Below are 22585 nucleotides of genomic sequence, written 5' to 3'. Positions count from 1 at the left end.
GTTACTAGGCTCCAGTATAATAAGGAATTTGATGTCTTGCTATAATGTATGGGGCTATTAATTAGTTGTGTGAAACCGTATAAATTCATGCTATATGAAGGGGAGTTAGAGGTTATGTCCAACCAACTAATATTGACATTGTCTAGTAGTATTCTTCTGGGATTGCTACAGATTACCAATGTAGGATATCTTCCTGTGCAGCTATGTTATCTCCAGGAGAGATACTCCTGGCTACAACTCATACCACACATTTCGGCCGCAGAACATGAACCGAAACACAAAAGGAGGGGGTGTATCCATATTCATCAAGGATACCTACACCTCCAGGTTAGTGGCGCAGCATGATACCTCTGAGACTGTCCATGTGCAACTAACATTGGGCAAATCTGCAATGCAAATTGTGGCCTGCTACAGATCACATTCCATGACCCAGGACCACCACTCTGCCTTTCTAGAGACACTGGAAAACATGAAGATCCTACCGAACACCCTGATATTGGCCGATTTCAATTACCCTACCTTTAACTGGTAAAACTACTCAAATACAAACTCCCAGGTCCAGCGCTTCCTGGAATTTATCAGCTCAAATGCCCTGGATCAGCTGGTAAACTCCCCTACCAGAGGTGAAAACATATTGGACCTGGTCATCACCAACATGGGAGATAGGTGTTCCGCACTGGAGGTCAAACCGTCACTGGTTAGATCAGACCATAAACTAATCACTCTAAATGCCCACACCACACCACCACCCCCAACCAAGGAAACCACAGTGAAAAACTATTCTATAGCAAACTTCACCTTACTTAAGACAGAGGTGGTAAGTTTCACAGCCCCCACGCTAAAGGATAACAGTGTCCAAGATGCAGGAACCTTTACAAATGCTCTCTATGAGCACCTACAAGGATGCATGGATCATGCCATTCATAGCAAAACCAAGACTCACTCCCCTAAGAGAAGGAAACCAGTCTGGTGGATGCCTGCCATAAACAGGCTATACAATAGAAGGAGGAAACTAGTTCAGAAAAAAAGCAAATCCCAAGAAGGAAAGACATCCCTGATCAGTATCAGTAAGAAACTAAGGTCCCACATAAAATCATCCAAGGCTAACTTCGAAAGAAAAATAGCCAAGGATTTGAAAGATAACCACAAAGCCTTCTTTAGCTATGTCAAGAATCTCAGTGGCAACTCACAGATATGCTCTGAGCTAGTGCAAAATAGCAAAAAATATACTGAACCTACTGATATTGCCATCATCCTGGCAGATAGATTCAGTGCAAACTTCACCCCCCTCTCACCCCCAAAAGGGCCCACAACAATACTGGAAAAGTATATTGTCCCGGAAATCACAGATGCACAGGTGAAAACAGCCCTTTCAAAAGCCAAAAGCAAAGCATCAGTGGGGCCAGATGGTGTCCCAGGCTGCGTCTTGCACGAACTGTAGAATGAACTAACCCCCCCCACCTAAACACACTGTTCAACCTCAGTCTCTCCACAGGCTACGTGCCCATAGAATGGTGCACAGCAACGGTTATTCCGCTCCACAAAGGAGGGGCCACAACTGACCCTGGTAACTATTGCCCCATAAGCCTGACTAGCCTGGTCTGCAAGGCTATGGAGTGCATCATCATGGAACTCATTAACAAAGACATTGGGAACCTCCAAACACTTGACCAGACCCAGTTCAGCTTTGTTAAGGGCAGATCCTGGTTGACTTCTTCAAGACAGTCACCAAGGCCATAGATGAGGGGAAGGTGGTTCACACAGCCTACTTTGATCTCGCCAAGGCTTTTGACACCATTCCCCACTCGGGAATTATAGAAAAACTCACCAGCCTGAACATAAACCCCTACGTCATGAGATGGGTTGCCAACTGGCTTACAGACAGAACTCACACGATAAGAATAATGGGCTCCAGGCCCGACTCTAAACCAGTCACAAGTGGTGCCCCACAAAGCTCGGTCCTGGGGCCCCTACTGTTCGGCATATACTTCTCAGAAGTACAGGCAAACACAGGAGGACTATGGCTAACCAAGTTCGCCGATGACTGCAAACTGGGAGCCATAATTGACTCTTCTGCTGACACGGACATTCTCCAAAAGGGCCTTACTGAGACAGACACCTGGTGTCAAAGTCATGGTCTCAAGCTAAATGCCAAAAAATGCATAGTCATCCCATTTGGGAAAAACAAAACTCCCATGAATTACCACATAGGTGGCAGCCCCCTTAATACAGAAGAAGTAATAAGAGATCTGGGGACCCAGGTAGATAGTAATCTCTCCTTTGACAATCATATTGCCAAAATAGTTAGGAAATCCTTCTATGTAGCCCATCTAATTACTAAAGGGTTCGCATCTAGAAATAAAGAGATTATAGTGCCCCTCTACTCATCACTCATCAGACCCATTATAGAGTACAATGCCCCATTTGGGATGTACCTCACAAGACACTTCCAACAGCTGGAAAGACCACAAAAGTACCTCACCAAGAGGATTACTGGCCTCAAACATCTGTCCTATGCAGCCCGACTGGAAAATACCAGCTGAACTCAGTGGCATATCGCTTACTCAGACGTGATCTCTGCCTGACTTACAAAGCCATGTCCAACTCAGAATTGATGGACATGTTCCACCTAAAGAAATCCAAGTCACTGCGAGCCACTCGCTCTACTGAGCTAAACCTCGCCACAACAATAAATAGAACATGCTGGAGGGATAGATTCCTGTCACAGAGACTCCCCATGCTTTGGAAAAAAATTACTAACTACATTAGGCAGAGCCCCTCACTAACACTCTTCAAGAGAAACCTTGACGAGTGGATGGGTAACAGAAAATACACCCCTGAGATCACTTCATTGGCTCTTCTTAACAGAGGCTCAGTTAATTAATCAATGGGGCGGCAAAAGCTGATACACTCTGGCTAGGCTTATAAATGCCCTCGGGCAGATAGCCTAGTACCTACCTATGAACCTATGAACCTATGTAAGGGACAGAGATACATATTTGTTTATATTTGTTTATTTTCAGGAAAGTAATAAGAAGCTGTTCTGAACTGAATTTTGGTATTGGCTTGTAGGGGAAAATGTGGTAATTTTTGGAAAATATTAAAGCAATGCCACCACTTTTCTTCTTTATACAGTCATTACAGATGATTTTGTAGCCAGGGAGTGTAATTTAAGAGTTATTTATGCCGGGTTTAAGCCAAGTTTCAGTTATAGTGAGAATATCAGACTTGTGTTCAGTAATCCAGGTACATATGTCAGTAGTTTTATTTCATATGCTTCTAATATTTATGGTGGCAAAAGTTAGATTACCAGTGTTGGGCATTGATCATTGTGGGGTTAGGGTGGAAGAGAATTGTGTTGATATTGGTTGTGATAGGTAAGGCTGGGATTAGGGTAAATGTCTCCTCCTAGGATGATTTTAGTATACTGGGATGTTATTGGTTCTTGTTTTGGACAGAATTTTTACACTTAATTTTATTTTGATTTGAGTTGAAATGAGGTTAATCAGTCAATGTCTGGGATAAAGTTGAGGGGCATTATGGTATCTGACATGGGGATGGTGCCCCATTTTTGTACTGTGGACACTGCCAGCTAGGTGTACTTAAGGGGGGAGTATGTCAGCATCTAGATCATGGATCACCATACAACATGCCCTTGTCAGTGCCACCTCACCTGGCATACCACTGGCATTTGTGCATCATTAAATACGTTTCGTGCAATGTGTGAAGAGTTTAGGGAGTAAATATAGATAGGTGGTTGGGGCAGAGTTGAAGAGATGATGAGAGCTATTATTATTTAGTCATGGTAGTATGGGAGATGGCTCAGTAGGAGGAAGAAGAGAGGATAAGTTGAGGAGTAGCATGATTAAGTAAAGGGATCTGTATCTGTATTTTATTGATGGCAGGTAGTGGGGAAGTTGGAGTCAAGGAGGAAGCAAAAAGTTGCAGGGCTGTAGGATATTTAGTGGTGGTGGTGTCTGAAAGTTGGTAGAAGGTAGGCAGGAAGGAATTATTATCTATAAATGAAGAGAGTTCAGGATGGTGCCTCTTTGGGTCACTGTAGTGGTGCCAACACTGCCCACCAGAGTGGCTTATGCTGGTAGCAGCACTCACTACCCTGGTAAGACTGTATTAGGCATCTACTTTACATTGATGACCCTCATAACAGTCTCCAAACAGGTACTCCTGGTGGTCAGCGTGCATCATCAAGAACAGAAAGATTTTACTCTCCTTAGTGCACCACCCAGGATTCCTGCCACAGTCAGTGTCTCCTTAGTGCACCACCTGGGAGCCCTGCCGCAGTCAGTGTCTCCTTAGTGCACCACCTGGGATCCCTGCCACAGTCAGTGTCTCCTTAGTGCACCACCTGGGATCCCTGCCACAGTCAGTTTCTCCTTAGTGCACCACCTGGGATCCCTGCCACAGTCAGTGTCTCCTTAGTGCACCACCTGGGATCCCTGCCACAGTCAGTATCTCCTTAGTGCACCACCTGGGATCCCTGCCACAGTCAGTGCCCTGGAAGCCATGGCTATTCAAGAAGTCATAATCCAGAGAAATATGGTGGCCTTGTGTGTGGGAGAGTGTAGGATGGCCTTCACATGTAGTCTAATGGGTGAGGTACATGTAGTAGGAGATGGCATTCACCTACTGTGGTATGTTCTGTTGTAGCTTCCAACCTACCTGTGAGTTATATACATACTCTGTGGGGTCCTTTACCAATTGAGGTTGCTATAAGGCTGGTTACTCTGTACTTCACAGGAACAGTGTATGTCACTGATAGGGAGGTTGTTGATCAGTGGCAATCAAATCTTCTGCTGGGCCCACAGCATGTCCATAGTCATGGAGAGTAACAAAATGCATGCCATCATACTTGCAACCCTCCAGTGTGTACAGGAGGCAGTATATTTGCCTCAGTGGCTCATTGATATGTGGAAGACATCAGCTGTCCCTGATATAGCCATGTGTTCAGAATGTTTTGTGCTTATAGTAATGTGACTCCCCAGCACCCTGTGTCAATACAACACACAGAATCACACAATGCAGGCCACTGACACATGCTTTGTAATGCAACAGGTGTTTTTTCAACACTTGTCACTTTTGTGCATTGCTGAGTAGAGGTATATTGTTTTTGAGCTGGCAAAAGCTTACATGCATACTTCTTTGCAATTGCTGTTATCACTGGAAAAATAAATTCTGCCAACGAGAGAGAGAGAATTACATCCTGCTGCACAGCCTCCATGAGTATGGTCAGTGAATGCTTGGCATGAAAAAGCTGACCATGCTAAGTTTTTTATCATGTTTAACTAGGTAAGTCCACTGGACATAAGTATCCCCTTTTATGGAGTGATCCAACAGCACTGTATAGTTAAGTAAATTACTTAGAACCACAAATTAAGAAAACAGAAATGGAAGAAATGAAACTCTATACCCTTGGCTACAGGAATCAGTTTATTAACAGTTCAAAGCTTCAGTTCCCTGCAGTGCCAGCTAGCTAGTTTTACCTTTTCTAACAATATTGCTTCTGTAATCAGGCTTCTTCAGCAGGGGTGGTTTGTCTTTTACTCTGAAGCTGACACACAGGAAAGACCCTGGACAGGTGTGAGGATGCTCATTAGCCCACAGTTGTGTGCTTTTTAGCTTACATTTTGTGCCTCGAAATGAGAGAGTCACCTCAAAGTAACTATCAGTTGCAGAAGAGAAGACATTCTGTTGTTTGTGCATATGCACCTTAAAGCTAACTTCATCTACTGTTTAAGAATATGCACCTAACAGGCATTTGAAGTGTTTAGTCATAATGTAGACTGTGGATGGGGTACTCCTTAGGTACATCCTACAGATTTTGTTATTCCATTGAGTGATTTCAATGCTCATGTTGGGAATGATGGATATATACCAGGTGGGGAGTGACTAGAAAGAATGGCTTGCCTGATGTGAACCCAGTCTGTGAACTGGTTTTGGATTTCTTGGCCAGTTGTGGATTGTCCATAACAAACAACCAAGTCTGAACACAATGACTCAGTGTCAGTCGCATAACTGGTTGCACACTCATCTTTGCTGCAGAAGGCTGTGGGTTCTATTCCCACACCATATAGATTGATTACTGGCACTGTAGCGCAGCATAGGGGGGGGTGCTGCATTCCTGATTTTTTCATTCCATATAACAACTTTTAACTATTCTTTTAACTTCTGTTTGTATAATAGTCATATTTAATTATATCCATGTTTATTTTATCCACTTATGTTATATATTTGAAAAAAAACTTCTTTGCAGCATTTTCCCCATAACATTTTTTACTCTTTTACATTTCAGAAAAAACATTTTCTGTAGTTTCTTCTTCTTGACAATGTAAATGTATTCTATCACTTTTATTTTTATATGGCATATTTCCTTTTACTGACAATGTATCTGTCTCTACAAAAAATCTTGACATTCCACTTTCTGATTACACAATTTATTTCTTATTTTTATAGCTTTAATTTTTCCATCTGATAGATTTTCCCATGGTTTTACATACTTTTCTGTCTTTTTCTATAATATCTATTTTTATTTTCACAATATTTATTCTTGTAACATTTTATTTATTCACTTTTTCTCTTTTACTCTTTTTTATCATACCTCATTTATCATACTTATATTTATACAATACACTGCTAATCTCTCATCTTTTTCATTTATCCACTTTAACACTTTGCACAAATTAAATGAAGCAGCATATGCTACTAGGTTAATTAACCCTAACCTTCTTCCTCTTTATTTACATACAAAACCTCTCTTTTTACTGGATTTAATCTAGAACCCCATATAAATGAAAAACAAATGTCTGCAATAATTCCTTTTCAAACACTGTTAGCAACATAAGTAAGTAATGAATTTATCAAATAAGCTTTTTTTCTGAATGATAATTTATATGTTCTCCAAAAAGACAGGTTTTATTTATTTATTTCACATTTGTTTACCAGGAAAGTCCAACTGGGACAGAGCCTATTTTAATGGAGGCCCAGGGAGTAACACTCTAGATGCATGTCTTTGTAACGTGAGAGGAAACCGGAGGACCCAGAGAAAACCCACACAAATGCAGGGTGGACATGCAGACTCCACACAGAAGGCACCCCAGCCGAGAATAGAACAAAAGAACCTCTTGCTGTGAGGTGGCAACACTAACCGCTGTACCACTGCACCACCCATTTTATTTTTTATTTTGTTTTTTTTCCCATTGAATTCCACTTGCATCTTTATTCTCAGATTTTTATGCATAGGACACAAACATTTCATTCATTGTAAAATATGTACCCACTGTCTTTATTACATCACCTAAGCCTATACTTTTGTCTTAGTTTAAAACCATCCTTATAACCTCTGCATACTCATTCTTTAAAATTATTACTTATTTTATCCAAATTTTGTTTTTGCAATTATTATAATGTCATCTGCATATGTTACCAGAACTGGAATTCTTAACCCTTTTGGTGCTATATACCCCACCTCCTTCGTTTCGTGGTTTGTTTCACATACTATCACATTAATAATTTAGGAAAAGAGTATAGAACTCATTGCACATCCCTGTCTTACCCCACTCTTCCTAAATACCTATTGGCTTAACTATCCATTTACAAGTATTTTTACTTTATTACTATTATACATTGATATACATAATGTCCTAACTTTCTCACCTAAATTATTTTCTTTCACTATTATCCATAATATTTCATGTCCAGTTGTATCAAATGCCTTATTGAGGTCTCCTAGTATGATATTCACTTCTTTTCTATTCATAATATCATCACAATTTCTCTGTCATTAACAATTCTTGACAATCCTTCCCCTTTATGCTATATATGTACTATCTTCCATAATATTTTCATTTAAGTTTCAAATTTCTTTAGTATTATTTTCATAAAGATCTTATAATCATTATTATTCAATACTATTGGTCTCCAGTTTTTTTATTGTCTTCTATCTTCCTTTTTCCGTATGAATTTAAGTATTCTATTACATAATTCTTTATTCATAAAACCTTCATTTAACCATTTATTCAAAATCTTTAAAATATTTTTTTGCCAATCCCTTAAATTTATATACATTTCATACCCTATTCCATCTGGTCCTGCAGCCAAATTTATATTTACTTGTTCTAATACTTTATCGAGCTCATTTAAAGAAATCTAATTTTCCAACTCTTTATTCTCTTTTACTGTTAATTTTTTACTTCCCATGTTTTCAGTACTTTCTTTTTTCTTGAAACATTTCTTGTACATATTATACTGTACTATTCATAATCTTTTTCTGAGTTCTTTCTATTTTTCCTTTTACATTTTTTATTTCTCTCATTACACTTCTATCTTCCTTCACTAATCTGCTTAAGTAACTCAATACTTCTCTTTCTCCTTGTAAAATTATCTTTGCTTATATAACAATTCTTGTATTTTTTCTTAATTTCATTCATATAATTCTTTTTCTTTGTCAAAGTACTTTCTATCATTATGTTCTAAATCTTCCAATGCATTGTTATATGTTGTTTTATATTTTTCTTTCTATGCTTTTCTCACATCATATTGACACTGTTATATTTTTCCTTAAATATCATCCAGCAGTCAGACCAATTTTTCCATAACTGTATTACTAATCTTTTTCCTTCTTCATTCCATGCGTTCTCATTTATCCTTTGTAGTCCATTCCCTATTTATATACACATTCTTTGTTTTCTTTTATCTCTAGCCATATTGCAAGATGATCAGAAAATCTTTTCAACTACCTCCCCTTCTCCCATAACTAAACCTTCTGATACTATAAAATAATCTATTTCAGTTCTATACATAACCCTTTTTGTAACTCCATGATTTTTTGTCTCAAAGTTTTAACTTACCCCATCTTATAACTTCTAACATTTTTCTTATATCATTTCCTTTGGTTTTATGGTTGCCTCTTAAATCACTGTTAAAAGTTCATGTTACTATAATATTCACTTTTATCACTACATAGTCTAAAATCTGATGTCCTCACCAAATTTCCTCTAGGATTATAAATATCATCTCTGGTCTCTCCTGAAAAGAGGCTGCCAGCCTAGTGGGCTTAACCTGATCAACAAAATATTGAAAAAAAAGTAAACTTGATCCCAGAACAACCTAGGCCAAAGGAGATAAACTGACTTTATGGACTTGTCATACATCATGAAGATTTGAACTCTGGTCAGGAGAAGTGCTAATCAGCAAACTAGTTACCATGTGGTGGTGAATTAAGTCAGATGACTGGAAATTGTCAGAGCCAGAAAGCAGAAACCGAAACATGTAATGTCCTGGGTATGCCTAGCTAATTAAATTTAACTCCCACCTAAAGAACAGCTTCTCCCATGTATCTGGTGAATTCAGAGACATTAAGCCTGAATGAGTCCTGATCCAGACCTCAATAGCTGAGGCAACAGCAAGGTGCTGTGGCTAAAAGTTATGTGGCTTATGTCTGGGAATACATTTAAGACCTGCTGGTGGCCACCACTGAATAGGGACCTGTCATGTTAATGAAAGAAAGAGACCTTCCTTTCAAAGTTAGCAGGGGAGTCTTCATTTTTAACTGATAAATACTCACAAGTCAGGATGTCAGCAGCTGTGGCATTTGCTGAAGTGAATGCCCATGCATGGGAATTTTGCAAGACCATGGAGAATTACTCCTGGATGTCCTCATATAGGTTCTACCATAGGATCACAGGATCATAGGAGGTTACTAGGCCATTAGCCCTGAGGCCCTTATAAGCCTAGGCAAGAGTTTAGCCCATGTTAAGACAAGTCAGCACCCAAAGTCTCTGTCCAGCAGGGACACAGGTGGAATCCCAGGAGTGTATTTTCTGTTTCCCATCCAGTTATCCAGGTTGTGCTTAAAAACGGATAATGAGGTACTCTGCTTGACATGGAGAGGAAGTCTATTCCACAGATGGGGGAGCCTCTGGGACACAAATCTGTCCCACCAATAAGTCCTATTGATATAACAGACCAGGTTGAGGTCGCTCATATGGGTTGCTCGAGTGGAGCTTGACATGTGGATATGCAGCAGTCCCATCAAGGCGGGGTCTGAGATTGCTTTGTATGCCAGACAGACATCACCTCTGAGGAGTCTGTATGAAAGTGAGTAGCGGGACAAAGCTTTTAGCCTATCTGTGTAGAGTAGATGTTTGAGACCCTGTATTCTCCTGGTGAAGAACCTCTGTGGTCTCTTCAGCTGCTGCATGTGTTCTGCGAGGTACATGCCAAAGGGGGCATTGTACTCAATAATTGGCCTTATAAGGAAGAATACAGGGATGTTAGGACCTCTTTGTCCCTGGATGAGATACCCTTACTTATGAGGTGGACCATGTAGAAAGCTTTCCGTACAACAGAAGCAACGTGGTGGTCAAAAGTCAGGTTGCTATCAACCTGGGTGCCAAAATACCTCACTATTGATTGTGTACTTAGGACGTTGTTATTAATGTGATAATATGTGGGGATGTCACTCTTTCCAAAAGGGATGATGATGCATTTTTTGGCATTCAGTTTGAGGCCATGTTTCTGGCACCACTCATTTGTTTGGGTGAGACCCTCTTGGAGGATGTCCACATCACTTGGGGAATTGATGACTGTGCCCAGCTTGCAGTCATCTACAAACTTGGTCAGCCATAGCCCACTGGTTTTGGCCTGCACCTCAGAGAAGTATATCCTAAATAACAGAGTCCCCAAGACCGATCCCTAGGGTACGCCACTCGTTACAGGTTTACTGCTTGAGGTGGCTTCCCCTATTTTGATTAGGTGGGTTCTATCAGTGAGCCAGTTTGCTAGTCATCTGGTAACATATGAATTGATGCCTAGTTGAGAGAGTTTATCTATTATGCCCGAGTGGGGAATAGTGTTGAAGGCTTTGGCCAGATCAAGGTAGGCAGTGTGCACCATCTTACCCTTGTCCATGGCTTTGGTGACTGTCTCAAAGAAGTCTACCAGATTTACCAGACATGACCTACCCTTGACAAAGCCAAACTGTGTGGGGTTGAGTGTTTGGAGGTTGCCAATGTCCCCTGTTAATGAGGTCCATGATAATCCGTTCCATAGCCATGCAGATCAGGCTAGTTAGGCTGATGGGGCTATAATTTCCTGGATCAGTGGATGCTCCACCTTTCTGTAAAGGGATGACAGTGGCTGTTCTCTGTTCAGCTGGGACAAAGCCGGTACTCAGGCTTTGGTTAAAAAGGGTGCCTAATGGTGCTGCAAGTTCAAGTCTGAGTTCATGTATGATGCAGCCTAGAATGTTATCGGGTCCCATGGACACTGTATTTGTTGCCTTTGATTGGGCAGTGATGACCTTTCCCTAGAGAAAAGGGGTGGGGACAGATACTAGGGATGTCCTGACTTACTGATGAGGGGACAGAGGGAGAAGTTTTTGCTTAATCTGTCAGCCAGTAGATTGGCTATATCGACAGCATTTGTGTATGTAGTATCCTTGACTACCAGTTCTGAACAGATCTGGGTGCTTCCTTTGATTTTGTGGAAATATGTGAAGAAGGCCTTATGATTGCCTCTAGTAGATGTGGCCAATTTGGACTCGAAGTTGGCTTTAGAGGATTTCACTAGTGCTCTTATTTGCTTTTTCAGGCTAAGGAGAGATCGCTTCCAATTGGGCATCTCCTTTTTCTTGGTCCTGGACAGCAATTTTTTCCTTTTGTTATATAGTTTATTTATTGAAGATGTTCACCAGACAGGTTTACTCTTCCTTGTGGAGGATGATTTTGTCCTGTGAGATATTTCTGATTCCATGCATCTATATAAATGCCCGTATAGTACTTTGGTGTAGATTTGGACATTAGTGGCAGTTCCTACAGTGGGGGAGAGGGCTGTGAAGCTGTTTATACCATCCTTCAGGAGGGTGTAATCAGCTTTGGAGAAGTTGTTTTTGTTTGACCCTAGCTAGAGGGGGATGAGGGGAGATGGTGACTTTAAAATTGACCGCTTTATGGTTGGATCCTACCATGGAGGATGATACTGTAGGGGTGCTGCAGTGGTTAGTCATGTTGGTTAATACCAACTCCAAGATATTATCACCTCTTGTGTGGCTATCAACTAGCAGTTCCAATTCCAAGGCATTTGCATTGATAAAATCAAGGAATCTCTGGGCATTTGTGTTCTAGCATGAGTGGTTCTTCCAGTCTATGGTTAGGTAATTAAAGTCACACAGGATCATGGAAAAGGATTGAATCTTGATAGATTCAAAGAGGTCCAGATAGGTGAAGTGGGCATCTTAAGTGTGTGTGTATTTAATATATATTGAAACTCCACCGCCTTTGGCATTGCTGCCCACATTTTGAGGTCTGAATGTATACTAGGATGAGTAACCAGGTAAGGCTGTGGGGCTCTCCACAGCTTTGAACCAGGTTTCTGTGACTGCACATATGTCAGCATCTTCCAGGTTTAAGAATGTTTGCAATGAGTGCAGTTTCATGTTTAGACTCCTAGCATTTAGCAGCATGACCTTTAATTTACATTTTGTTGAACTTTTTATGTTGGTAGTATCGACCTCATGACTTTTCCTAAAAAGGGCACTATGGGGGAGGCAAGGGCCTTTGCTAGAAGAATTGAAGTCGAAGTAAAACAGATGCAGGCCATCTATAGCAAAGCATCGTGATCTGTCAATCACAACTTCCCAGACTGTCAGGCACTGGATCCCCCTGGAATGACATCAGAAACTAAGCCAATTGTTAAACTCAATCATTTTTGTTTGTATTGAAGCATCATTCTGGGTGACAGTAGAATGCTGCTTAAGGCTAGGGATATACCTGCCTGGGACACATATTCAGCGAGCTCAATTTTGTCTCTCTTCATATAGTCCAGGGAGGTATGTCTCAAGTCGTTCACGTGAACATGGACTATGACAGAGTCATAACAGTACCTGTTGTTTAGAGACTTAAGTGCGTGTGTGATATGGCGGATTTTGGCACCTGATAAACAACTAACCCTGACCTTCGCCTTATCCAACCTGGTGAGAGACACATCTGTGTGTCTCACAATGGAGTCTCCTATGACTAATATGTTGGGTTTATGGTTAGGCCTTAGTAGTTGCGAGACACTGGTGTGTCGACTATGCATGGTATGTGGTGTGGAGGGTTGTGGAGTTCTCATGTGTTTTTGCCTTTGAGGTCTCCTTTGTTTGGGTTTGTTTTTGTTGAGAACCTCCGCATATGTGGGTGTGTGTTGTGTAGTTGTGGGTGGTGTTTCAAGTGTAGTGATTGTGTTGACAACATTTTCAATGCCTGATATACTGTGAGGGAGAGAGCATAGACTCTATCTTCTTTATGTAATTGTATCTCTCACAAATTGTGTTCCTAGGTGGTAGTAGTAGATGGTTGCCAGTGTATATGAGGCAGTTGCTACACTGTCTCAAGATGCCAATATTAACCAGGCTGGCAGGAGAAACCATAGGAAATTGTCCATCCATATTTGTCAGAATCTGATGGAGAGAGGCCAGGGAGAGCTAAGACGTGGGCCTAAAGCCCATGTGCTTAAATCAAAACTAAGAGGCTTAGAGTAACACTTAAAATTTAAACAGCTAAAAACAAGAAGTAATAAATGCAGCAGAGAAGATGCAATTAAACATGTTAGAGACCAAGTAGCTGAAAATCCAAGATGAAGTAATAAAGTATATACTGTAAAAATCACTTCAATAAAGTTTTTTTTTTTCAGTAAAGTGGAAAGGGAGAAAGGAGATAATTCAAGATTAAGAAAGTAAGGGGTTTGACCTTCCCAAATGTTCTCTCTATATTAGGTAGAATGAACTAATGACACTAGACTGGGATGAGTGTCCCAGATCAAATTTACAGTAGGGGCAGGCAACTGCAAAGCTACCAACTATAAGAACAAGATACAAATAGGGAGTGAGGGTGGGGAGCTATGCTACAGCTACTAGCTACACTATTTTAGGCAGAAAACACTACAGAACTGTTTATCACAGCAGAAAAAAACAGCAGTGAGACACTAAGTGAAAGTTTTAAACAGATAAAGGAGCAAGGAGAATCTAGAGAATGGTTTTAACTGCAAAAATCAGTTATATGATATACTCCTTGGCAGGAAATCAGAATAAACAAACAGATGCTTAAGAAATGGAGAACATTTCCAGTTAATTCCTTTCACACAGTGAAACTAGCTAAAAAGCATTGCAAACAGTGGGACAGTAGCAAAAGTGATTTAACAGGCCCTGTAAGGCAGACAATTTCAGTACAATACTACAGATTAGATTATAGCAATACAATACAGTAATAAAATAGTAGACATCAGACAATAAAAAAGTGCTATAAATGGTTAGAATAAGCAATAACTAGTAAAAATAAGCAAAAAAAACCAGGATACTTATTGTTATATATCGCAGCTCAAAGTTGAGGTCAGTGCCCCTCCTCCGTTCAGCTCAGTGTGAATAAACAGAATTCCTCAGCCAGTTCTCAGCAAGGGTGGAGAATAGGGTTGCCACCAATCCATTTTTTTTTTCCGGACTATCCGGAAATCAAATTGATTCTCCGCTAGTCTGGAAAACACTGTACAAACTCCAGTATTCTGTTTCAAAGAAGGAAACAGACTATCGGCGTTTGTTAAATTGGCTGATTTACTATGCTTTTTTACAGAAAAGCATAGTAAATTGACTGAAAGCAGGCATTAGGAATGGAAAAAGAGGGCATTCCCGCCTGCTGATGTCATAGTGACATCACATAATAGGCAGGACATGGGCGGGAGAGGAGGTGGGAATGGGCAGAGTTACAAGTGATGCAAGCGTGTGGCCTTACATCAGTTTTAGTCACAACAAAAGGTGGCAACCCTAGTGGAGAAATGCTGGCGTTAACATCAAATGTTGTGGTGGAAAGAACATTTTTGAGGAGCTCCTGACTCCAGTTGACATGCTCTCCGTTATGGAAGCAGTATCATAAACAGATAGTGGAACTGGATCCAATTTAGTAGCTGAGGTCAGTTTATCTTTTTAATACTTTCACTCTGGCAAGTTTGTGAGAGTAGATAAGAGCTACCTAAAAATACTGAATGGATTACACACTGTTGGGGAGTGTTGCGAGTAATACACATTTTTAACTCTGTGTGGAAGTGTGGGACAGGGTATTGGACCATTTTTAAAAAGGGGGAGATGAGGGCATGTTCTTATTATAGAGGGATTACACTTCTCAGCCTCCATAGAAAAGTGTATGTCATGGTGCTGGAAAGGAGACTTCATCCAATAATTCCATCTTCTGATTCATGGGGAGTGTGTGGAATCTGTCTTGGCTTTGGAAGAGTGGATCTGATCTTTGTCCATGCACAGATATTAGAGGTGTCATAGAAGTTCACCAGTACTGTTTACATGTGTTTTAAAGGCACATGACTGTGTAGCCGTGAATGTCCACTGTGGAAAGTGCTACAACAGCATGGGGTACCAGGTACAATGATGCATGTCATTCAGCCCCTGTATTTAAGGAATGAGGGCTGTGCCTGCATTTTGGTGTTAAAGCAAATACATTGAAAGTGGACATAGGACTCCAACAAGGGTGTGCCTTGTCTCCTCTTCTGTTTGTCATTTTCATGGATATGATACTGATGTGTAATCAAGGTATGGACAGTATCCATTCAGGAGACATGAGAATTGCATCTTTGTTGTTTGCAGATGATGCTGTCCTCTTATCTACAAGTCTTAGATGTGAGGAAATAGGTCTCCAGTTATAAGCAACCCACATTGTGAACCAGCCTGGTTTCCTGTCTCCATGGAACTTAGACCCAAGAATAATAAAAAATCAACCAGAAGAGTCATGACAAAGAGTGTGAGCTGGTGTGGATTACTCTATTGATCTGAAGGTAGACCCACTGGTGTTTCCAAAAAGACATTTCAAGAGTACTTCCAGCAAAATAACTAAGTTAATTCAAAAATACTTCCAGCTAAGTAATTATCTTCAGACCTGTTGAGAAGTTAAAATAGAACTTTATTCTTTGAACCCTGGAATGAGCACTTTTGTCGGCTAAGAGAGACCTTCTGAAGAAGTCTTTTAGCAGATAAAAATGCTGAATAGGATGAAGGAGAGAGAGAGAGCAGAATGAAGGGGTAAAGTAATAATAATAGTAGCAAAAAAATTCCAAGGATGATTATTTTAAGCATAGACAGCCTTAGACATAGGTGACCTATACATCCACCTAGTGCACCACTCAGATGGGGACAGTTTTCCACATTTATTTTTTTACTTTGAAAACCATGGCACACTGAAAAGAAAGTTACCTTGGTGATAGTGCAGCAAATACTTAATTTCAAGGTTTAATGGCTGACTGATTTGTTGTCTACATAGTGAAGGATGGGAATGAGCACAGAGCCTGGAACCATAACAATGGAGGTTAATGCAAAAAGTGTTAGGAGTTTGTAGTCTGCAGGGTGGTGAGGGTTTACAAGGGAATGCTGTGTGTTGGAGAACAATGCAAGCAGAACAGACTGATTTGTAAGCAGGTTATTTTTTAACCTTTGCAGACAACCAGACCTTATTGGAAGAGCAGACCTCTAAAGCTCTTAGCTCAAAAGTCAGAGATAAAGCCAAAAAAAAACAGAGACAAATGCTTCTGGGAAAGGCCCTTGCCTCCCCCATAGTGCCTAAGTCATGAGGTCGATACTACCAACATAAAAATCACAAAAGAATGCAAATTAAAGGTCATGCTGCTAAATGCTATAAGTCTAAACAGGAAACTGCACTCATTGCAAGCATTCTTAACCCTGGAAGATGTTGACATTTGTGCAGTCACAGAAACCTAGTTCAAAGCTGTGGAGAACACCCCAGCTTACCTGGTTACTCATCCTATCATATATTCAGACCCCAAAATGTGGGCAGCAAAGCCAAAGAAGGTGGAGTTTCAATATATATTAAAGACACACACACACACCTCCAGGCTGATCAAACAGTATGATGCACAGGAGACACTCCATGTGCAGTTAACCATTGACAAGGCCCCTATTCAAATTATTGCTAGCTACAGGCCCCCAAATCTGACTCAAGATGTCCACTCCACCTATCTGGACCTCTTCAAATCTATCAAGATTCAACCCTTTACCCTGATCCTGGATGACTTTAATTACCCAACCATAGACTGGAAAAACTACTCATGCCAGAGCAGAAATGCCCAGAGATTCCTCGATTTTATCAGTACAAATGCCTTGGAACAGCTAGTCAATACCCCCCACAAGAGGTGATAATATCTTGGACTTGGTATTAACCAACATGAGTAACCACTGCAGCACACCTACGGTATCATCCTCCCTGGTAAGAACCGATCATAAAGCGGTCACTTTCAAAGTCACCATCTCCCTTCACCACCACCCCCCCCCCCCAGCTAGGGTCAAACAAAAAACTTCTTGAAAGCTGATTACACCCTCCTGAGGGATGGTATAAACAACTTCACAGCCCCCTCCCCCACTGTAGGAACTGGCACCAATGTCCAAATATACACCAAATTACTATATGAGCATTTATATAAGCTGCATGGAATCAGGAATACCTGTCAGGACAAAATTACCCTCTGCAAGGAAGAGTAAACCTGCCTGGTGGACACCTGCAATAAATAAACTATATAACAAAAGGAAAACATTGCTGCACAGGACCAGGAAGGAGCAGGGGCCCAATTGCAAGCAATCTCTCCTTAGCCTGAACAAGCAACTAGTGAAATCCTGTAAAGCCAACTTCAAGCCCACATTGGCTACATCTGCTAGAGACAATCATAAGCCCTTCTTCACATATGTCTGCAGTCTCAAAGGAACCACCCAGATCTGTTCAGAACTGGTGGCCAAGGAAACCACATACACAAATGCTGTAGATATAGCCATTCTACTGGCTGACAGATTCAGTGAAAACTTCTTCCCTTTGTCCTCCCCATCAGTAAATCAGGACACCCCAGTGCCTGCCCCCCACCCCTTATCTCTAGGGAACAGGTCATCACTGTCCTTTCAAAGGCAAAAAATACAGCCTCCGTGGGACCCGTTAACATCCCAGGCTGCATCCTACATGAACTTGCAGCACCATTAGGAACCCTATTCAACCAAAGCCTGAGTACCAGCTTTGTCCCAGCCAAGTGGAGGACAGCCACTATCATCCCTTTACACAAAGGTGGAGCATCCACCGATCCAGGAAATTATAGACCCATAACCCTAACTAGCCTGATTTGCAAGGCCATGGAATGGATTATCATGGACCTCATTAACAGGGACATTGGCAACCTCCAAACACTTGACCCCACACAGTTTGGCGTTGTTAAGGGGAGGTCATGTCTGTTAAATCTGGTAGACTTCTTTGAGACAGTCACCAAAGCCATGGATGAAGGAAAGATGGTGCACATCACCTACTTTGACCTGGACAAAGTCTTCGACACTATTCCACACTCGGGCATAGTAGATAAACTCTCTCAACTAGGCATCAATCCATATGTTACCAGATGGGTAGCAAACTGGCTCACTGATAGAACCCACCTAATCAAAATAGGGGAAACCACTTCAAGCAGTAGACCTGTAATGAGCGGCATACCCCAGTGATCGGTCTTGGGGGCTCTGTTGTTCAGGATATACTTCTGTGAGGTGCAGACCAAAACCAGTGGGTAATGGCTGACCAAGTTTGCACATGACTGCAATCTGGGCTCAATTATCAATTCCCCAAGTTCATAGGTTCATAGGTTCATAGGTTGGTACTAGGCTATCAGCCCTAGGGCCTATACAAGCCTAGCCATAACAATTCCCTGGCTATTTCTTCCCACATTATTTACTTTCCTGGACCCCTGTCTAGCAGGGCGACTGACGTGATCCCTGGGGTGAATTTCCTTTCTTCCATCCAATCGTCAAGGTTCCTTTTGAAGAGGTCCAAAGAGGCACTCTGCTTGACATGTATGGGCAATCTATTCCAGAGTCTGGGGAGTCTCTGGGTCAGGAACCTATCCCTCCAGCATGTTTTGTTTATTGTGATGACAAGGTTTAGATCCCTGGAGCGTGTAGCTCTGAGGGATTGGGATTTCTTTAAGTGTAGCATGTCCAACAGCTCTGGGTTTGACATGGCCTTGTATGTTAAGCAGAGATCGCCTCTGAGTAGACGATATGTGACAGAGTATAGCTGGAGTTTTTTAAGGCGGTCAGCGTAGGGCATCTGCTTTAGGCCTGTGATTCTTTTAGTGAGGTATTTCTGAGGCCTTTCCAGTTGTTGCAGATGTCTTGAGCGGTACATACCAAATGGGGCGTTGTATTCTATAATGGGTCTAATGAGGGATGAGTACAGTGGGACAATGACCTCCTTTTTTCTGGATGAAAAGCCCTTTGTGATGAGGTGTGCCACATAGAAGGATTTCCTGACTGTTGTGGCGATGTGGTTATCGAAGGTGAGACCACTGTCCACCTGTGTCCCCAAGTCTCTTATCACACTTTCTGTGTTTAGTGTACTGCCACCTATATGGTAATTCATGGATACATGTTTTTTCCCACAGGGGATAACAATACATTTCTTGGCATTGAGCTTGAGCCCATGGCTCTGGCACCAAGCATCTGTTTCTGTAAGGCCCTTTTGTAGAGTATCCACATCATTTGGGGATTCAATAATGGCTCCCAGTTTGCAGTCATCTGCAAACTTTGTTAGCCAGAGTCCCTTAGTGTTGACCTGTACTTCAGAGAAGTAGATGCCAAACAAGAGCGGCCCCAGGACTGAACCCTGAGGTACTCCACTTGTCACTTGTCTGGAGCTGGATTTGGAGTCAGCTACTTTTATAGTGTGGGTTCTATCAGTAAGCCATTTAGCAACCCATTGGGTGACATAGGGATTAATGCCCAACTTAGTAAGTTTATCTATGATTCCAGAGTGGTGGATGGTGTCAAAGGCCTTGGCAAGGTCTAGATAGGCTGTGTGGACCACCTTACCATTGTCCATGGCTCTGGAGACGGATTCAAAGAAGTCAATCAGGTTCAGGAGACAAGATCGGCCCTTCACAAACCCAAACTGGGTGGGGTCCAGTGTTTGAAGGTTGCCAATGTCTTTGTTTATAAGTTCCATGATAATACGCTCCATGGCCTTGCAGATAAGGCTTGTCAGACTGATGGGACGGTAGTTTCCGGGATCCAAGGTGGATCCCCCCTTGTGGATTGGGATAACTGTAGCTCTGCGCCACTCAGTGGGCATGAAACCTGAGGTGAGGCTATGATTAAACATGACACTTAGGTGAGGTGCCAGTTCATATTGTAGTTCATGTAGTACACAGCCCAGGATGTCATCTGGTCCCATGGATGCTGTATTCTTGGCTTTAGAGAGTGCGTTTTGTACCTGTGTGGCCGTTATTACTGGAATTTGGCAATCTTCCGGTATTGAGATGGGCCATTTAGGGGGTGAGGGGGGTGAAGTTGGCACTGAATCGATCTGCCAGGATATTGGCAATATCCTTTGGATCAGTATATTTAATGCCATTCTGTTTTAGCTCAGAGCAGATCTGAGCATTGCCATTTAGATTTTTGACATAGTTATAGAATGCTTTGTGGTTGTCTTTCGAATCTTTGGCAATTTTATTTTCGTAACTAGCTTTGGAGGATTTTATGAGGCATCTCAGTTTCTTACTGAGGCTAGTAAGGGAGTTTTTTGCATCCTGGGATTTTCCTCTTTTCTGCAAAAGTTTCTTCCTTTTGTTATAAAGTTTGTTTATGGCAGGGGACAACCAGATTGGCTTCCTTTTTTTGGATGAGAGCATTTTGGTTCTATTTGGGATGGCACGATTCATGCATGAGTGGATGTGCTCATACAGTGCCTTAGTGTAGGATTCAGCAGTTTCAGTTCCCGTCTGCATGGGTGTCATGAAGTTTGTCACTTCTGACTTGAGTAGCATGAAGTTGGCTTTGGAGAAGTTTTTTATGGTGGTTTCTTTACTGGGGTGGGGGGATGTGGATGTTAAGGGTGATTAGCTTATGGTCAGACCTGACTAACGAGGAGGTGACCATAGGTATGGAGCATTGATTTCCCATGTTGGTAATGACCAGGTCTAGGATATTGGAGCCCCTGGTAGGACTATGGATTAGTTGATCCAGGGCGTTGGAATTTATGAATTCCAAGAACCGTTGCGCAAAGGTGTTGGGACATGAGTAGTTTTCCCAGTTAATGGCAAGGTAGTTAAAATCACCCAGTATTAGGGTGTTTGGTTCTATCTTAATATTTTCCAGTATGTTTAGAAAGGTGTAGTGAGAATCTTGGGGTATGGTGGGGGATCTGTAGCAAGCTACAATTTGGATTGCAGTCTTACCTAGTGTTAGTTGCACTTGGAGAATTTCAGACACATTGTGTTGGCCACCTAGCCTGGTGGTGTGAATATCCTTGGTGAATATTGACACTCCTCCACCTTTAGTGTTTCGGTCCTGGTTTGGTGGCCGAAAAGTGTGGTAAGAGTTGTAGCCTGGTATTGCAGGGGTGCTCTCTGGAGCTCCAACCTCCAACAGGGTCTCACCCAAACAAATGACTGGTGCCAGAAACATGGCCTCAAGCTGAATGCCAAAAAATGCATCATCATTATCCTCTTTGGGGAGAATGATGTCCCCGCATATTATCACATTAATAACAATGTCCTAAGTACAGAATCACTAGTGAGGGATTTGGACACCCAGGTTGATAGCAACCTGACTTTGACCACCATGTTGCTTCCATTGTATGGAAAGTTTTCCAAATGGCCCACCTCATAAGTACACAAAAATGAGTGTAAAGGAGGCAGACCACTTCTTAAAACCACCAAGCACATTTTTTATTTAGTGAATAATAAAATATATGAGCGCTTTCATCTCAATATTCCAAAATTACCGAGACTTCATCAGATACAGATTTTAAAACAGCCCAACTTGTTTTAAACCCTATAAGGATGACATCATATCCTGAAACCGATTTAAAAGGTTTAAAGCAACAGTGTGTGCTGAAAAAAAATAAGATTTATTCGTTGACCCACCTCATAAGTAAAAGTATCACATCCAGGGACAAAGAGGTCATAAGAAGATCCCTGTATTCTTCCCTTATAAGGTGAATTATTGAGTACAACGCCCCCTTCGGCATGTAACTCAGAAAGCACATGCAGCAGCTGGAGAGACCACAGAGGTTCCACACCAGGAGAATCCAGGGCCTCAAACACCTACCCTACACAGATAGGCTAAAAGCCCTGTCCCTCTACTCAGTTTCATACAGACTCCTCAGAGGTGATGTCTGTCTGGCATACAAAGCAATCTCAGACCCCGCCTTCATGGGACTGCTGCATATCCACAGGTCAAGCTCCACTCATGCAACCCGTATGTACGACCTCAACTTGGTCTGTGATATCAATAGGACTTGTTGGCGGGACAGATTTATGTCCCAGAGACTCCCCCATCTGTGGAATAGACTCCATCTCCATGTCAAGCAGAGTACCTCATTATCCCTTTTTAAGTGTAACCTGGATAACTGGATGGGAAACAGAAAATACATTCCTGGGATTCCACCTGTGTCCCTGCTGGACAAGGGTTCCGGGTGCTGACTTGTCTAAACATGGGGTAAACTCTTGGCTAGGCTTATAAGGGCCTCAGGGCCACTAGCCTAGTAACCTCCTATGA

Source organism: Protopterus annectens, chromosome 1.part1, assembly GCF_019279795.1.
Source record: "Protopterus annectens isolate FY-2018-M chromosome 1.part1, PAN1.0, whole genome shotgun sequence".
NCBI classification, from domain to species: Eukaryota; Metazoa; Chordata; order Ceratodontiformes; family Protopteridae; genus Protopterus; species Protopterus annectens.
This window is presented reverse-complemented; position numbering follows the sequence as displayed.